Below are 4,593 nucleotides of genomic sequence, written 5' to 3' on the forward strand. Positions count from 1 at the left end.
TTCTAATTTTTGTATCCATGTCTTAAAATGAGCTGGCAAAACAGATTAATAGGATAGATTTCTACAACCCCTTGGAAAATTCAGACCATACAAGGCCCACCTTACATAATTCTAACATAAACATGTTGAGTTAACACATATTGAACAATTTTCCTAAATAACCATTGTAATATGAACATTCATGTGATGATTATCATGATTGCAGGTGGTTCTTCAGTATATTCTTCCTCAAGAGTTGGTGATTTCAAATGATGAAACAAAATTAGTTGAAGATATGAGGAAGGGATACCTCCAATCTTTTGTTGTGCTCAAACATAATGCTACGGTCTATCTTTTTAACCTATCAATCTTGGAGACACCAATTGTAGTCTTCTTAAATTCTCTAGAAGATGTCCTACGTGACCTAGTTAAAAAACAAGAACTATATTCCATAGTCACTGATGCAACGTGGATAGATTTTAAAGCTAAGATCGGTGACATTATTATTAAGGAGATGGGAGGAATAGAGGAGCGTCCTTACAAGGTGGTTAATGATGTTCTCATCGATGAAACTGCAACTAATGGCACTGATTGTTATATTGGCCCATGCGTCGTGATCGGTCCGAATTGTGTAGTTCAAAACAACGTTAGATTGAAGAACTTTATGCTAATGAATGATGTTACTGTTAAGCAGGATACGTTTGTGAAGGATTCAATTATTGAGTCGGGCCCGGTGGTGGGTCAAGTGGACCCATATTTCACAGGCAGGCATTGGACGTGAAGTAAAAGTCCAAGTTGAGATTATGTTGGAAGACATGGTGGTTCTTGGGAACAGTTGGAATGTAACTTCGGATGCCTTTAATGCCATCATTGTACTGCAACTACCACCAAACTAATTGGTCAGACATGCATTGTTGGACTCTCGTTTTTTTTTTTTTTTAGTTTGAACTTTGTTACATCTAATATGTTGTCATTTACAAACTTTAATTGCACTAATTAGTTTGTTTTTGAGCACTTGTTTCAGCAACTTTCAATTTAAATTGTGAGTAATATCTAATCAAATTTTCATGGCCACCTTGAAGAATCTAAACAGCTGTTTGATCAGAGATTAGCTCTCACCTAAACTTGATCATGCAAAATACAAAAGAAAAACACACGTCGAAGTGACGTATATTCAAAACATCAGAAAGATGCTGTGATAGATTGAATATTAAAATAATATTTACATGGGCAATCAATTGAATAGTTCCAAATACAAATAAGTTTATATCCTGTCATTTAAGGGGACAGATAGGACGATACTGCATGTTGTGATAAATTGGCCCAAATCTTCATTAGGGAATGATTACAGTAATTTGAGCTTATGGTAATAATTACACTTTTCCAGAAAAAATCAAAAAAATCTCAAAAGTCTTCATTGGGGAATGATCACATGAATTTGAAATCATGATAATAAAAATCCTTTCAAGTTGTGTAGGCTCATCATTGATGTTTACGCATGCTTATTTTCCTTAGATTTCCTTACTTAGAACTTGTAATCTTACAAAGCTCACTTGCATTCAGTCAACTATTAGTGAAAGAAAGAGCATCAAATTCAGCCAACTTAATAACTAATGAATAGCCAACTGTTGTTGAAGAGAAACACTAAGTAAATCTCCAATTGAAGATGAGCCCCAGCCAACAACTGTTGGCCAAAACAGAACTACTGAGCATACACACTCAAGAGAGAAAGAAAAGCAGAGAATGCATTGGCTCCTTACCCCTAGCTCGAACATCAGCCTCTAAAACTTATGTATACTGTGAAAAGGTGGATCAAACAATTCCTTAAATCTGAAAATACTAATCAGAGCTTTTTTGAATGAGAAAGGTAAAAATCAAAATTCGAACAGAAGTGCAGAATCCTTACATTTTCTCGAATACTTTTGTTGTTTGAAGATCACTTTTCTATTGTGAAGGTAAAATCTTAGGTTGTATTTTGTAATGGTATGAACCAAGTAACAAATCTCAGTTTGAATAAGCCTCATCCTAACTAATTGGGCTGGCAACATGAATCCTATTCCACCATTCCACTCTATCAAGGACCATATTAGTTTTTTGTTTTTAAATAAAAAAAATCTAAAACAAAATAATGCCCAAGGCAGAAATGTGAAATTCATCAATTTCTAAGAATATCTAGCAAGGATCATATTATCGAGAATACCTCTGGGGAGAGCATCATTTGCACAGGTCCTGATAAAGGTCTTGATAGGCTAGTTCCAAGGGGTTACTCAGAGAACTGATATAGCCTATAGCCTGAGACCTAATCCCCTGCACCCTTGTCATGTGTTTATGGGATTGAATGATAACCCCTTGTCCCATCTCAAAAGTGAATAAAAGCATCCAACTAAGAGTAAATGGATACAAGGATCATACAATTCCACATGGGTGCATTGGAAGAATGAGCACAATGATCATACAGGTTTCAATTTTAATATTCCCCACATAATACTCACCCAGTTTCCCCTGCTGTAGTTTGGCATGAACCCATAGTTTCCAAACATGGCCTAGAGAAAACACAAACATCTCTGACCTCTCTTTAAAAATCACCCCATTGCAGTAAAAAAGAGTAGGAAGTGCCCTACAGTGGTTGCATCATTGTGCATAAAATCCATACAATGTGTAATATCGAGACATTGAACTTGATCTAGAGTAATTGCCAAGCATCGAGTTCCATGTGCATTGTACTTAATCGATGAGCATATCGAGACAAACTGAAAATATTGTCGGACAATATAAAGTTCATTTCATCATTTACTGAAATTACAGAGTATGTTATACATCGAAACTTGTACTTCCGGCGAGTATGCAGAAAATTTCCAAGTATATGCATTTCAGTGCGAGTTCTTTCTTTAATCACGATAGACTTGAGAGGAATTCGGATCAACCCTCCCAAGGCTATCGTGCTTAGAGAAGGAACTCGCACTGAAATGCACATACTTGAAAATTTTCAGCACTCCAAGATTACTATAAACCTCTGAATAATGCATTCTTACAAAATTTTTCTCTCTTGCACTGCACAAATATCACCTCCTAACAACAGACAAGCAATCATATGCTATTGACTTCCTCCAATCGAAGGTGAATTTTTGCATGTCTATTCCCTCCAAGGTGAGACTGCTACACAAAATGTCAATGAATTTCATCACGAATATGCCGCAGTCATAACCATTGTCCTGCTTCGGCGCGGATTCATCGAATCTGACGGTTCACTTCTTCCCTTCAAGCGCAGTACTGTCTCCAGTGGCATGGAAGAGAACGGGGAGTGCATCGGTCATATTCTTCATCTTATGCTTGAACTTCAGTGTTAGATATGTGTATAAGTTATCTACAATAATGATTTCTCTTTCACTAGGATAAATGACAAGAAAAAATCAATGTGAATTGTCATGATTTATTGGCGCATAAACCTGTCCTTGATTCACAAAATAATATATTTATCAAAACATGATAGAACATATAACAGTAAGAGATGATGTTCTGTGACGACTGCATTACCTGTTCATAACACCAAATCGCTCTGGCGTATGGTTTATCTCATTGCCTAGCAATTGCGTAGGCCATGGTCAGCTGGCCTATTAACGACGACCGTTCTGACGCAAAATTGGAGGCCCGGTATGCGATCAAAACCGGCAAACACCCCTCGAGGCTTTGCTGTTACAAACATGATCAAAGTTCAATACATGTAATAAAATAAAATTTTCAAACAGATTAAGGATTGTCGTAATAAACATTTACCGTAAAATACGTAGGACAGAACTTGCAATCCTAGAGATCTGCTATTGAGAGGGCGTTATGCCTTTTCTCAAGGAAGTCGATGTATGTGTCGATAGCCTACACAATAGGATAGTACGATTTCGTCATAGATTCATATAACAATTAATTACATGGTAATCGATGCATATAGAGACTAAATTAGTAATGCTTACCTCGCTATTAACCCAGGCATCCTTCATCCATATCCTTCTGAACCATTTCTCCTCTGACATGTCCTTGTTTGCTTCATACCAGTCCTCTACCTCTTTGACCTCCTGTGTGGATAGTATCCTGAAAGGTTCCATCTGTATAGGAAATGGTATCGGAGAAGTAGCAAAAGCTGTTACTTGCTCGGGTTCACGAACCGCCCCAGGGGTTGTATCGAATGCAGACAGGGACAAGTATGGAGAAACCTTGTAATATAACGGCTTCGGTATCCTTTTGGTTCTCCTTTCATAAATGGGAGGAGAAGTGGATGCATGTTCAAGTTCTTTATCTTCAATATTATTTACTTCCATTCTATTCCTCAACTCCTCACCCTCCGCCTCCATCATAAAATACCCCCTCTGTTTAGGACTACCTTCCTTCTCCTTATTACACTCATCCCTCTCATTCGCTAACTTTTCCTTGTCTGCCTCAGGGGTTGTATCGAATGCAGACAAGAACAAGTATGGAGAAATCTTTTAATATGACGGCTTCAGTATCCTTTTGGCTCTCCTTTCATAAACGGCATGAGAAGTGGATTCATTACATACATTACCTTTGACATTACTGTACAATTGCACATCAAGATCCACATGTCAAAGTTCTTTATCTTCAATA

The 4,593-nt window shown here is 37.3% G+C and overlaps 1 long non-coding RNA gene across 1 annotated transcript; it reads right to left on the reverse strand.

Moving 5' to 3' along the window:
- Positions 1 to 3,019: 3,019 nt before the first annotated feature.
- Positions 3,020 to 3,911, reverse strand: LOC131227719 (uncharacterized). Its single transcript, XR_009162462.1, has 3 exons — positions 3,754 to 3,911; positions 3,514 to 3,669; positions 3,020 to 3,425 (listed from the first exon to the last, which is right to left on the reverse strand). It is a non-coding gene; the product is annotated as an uncharacterized LOC131227719 (long non-coding RNA).
- Positions 3,912 to 4,593: the final 682 nt, after the last annotated feature.

This window comes from Magnolia sinica, chromosome 15, assembly GCF_029962835.1.
Source record: "Magnolia sinica isolate HGM2019 chromosome 15, MsV1, whole genome shotgun sequence".
NCBI classification, from domain to species: Eukaryota; Viridiplantae; Streptophyta; class Magnoliopsida; order Magnoliales; family Magnoliaceae; genus Magnolia; species Magnolia sinica.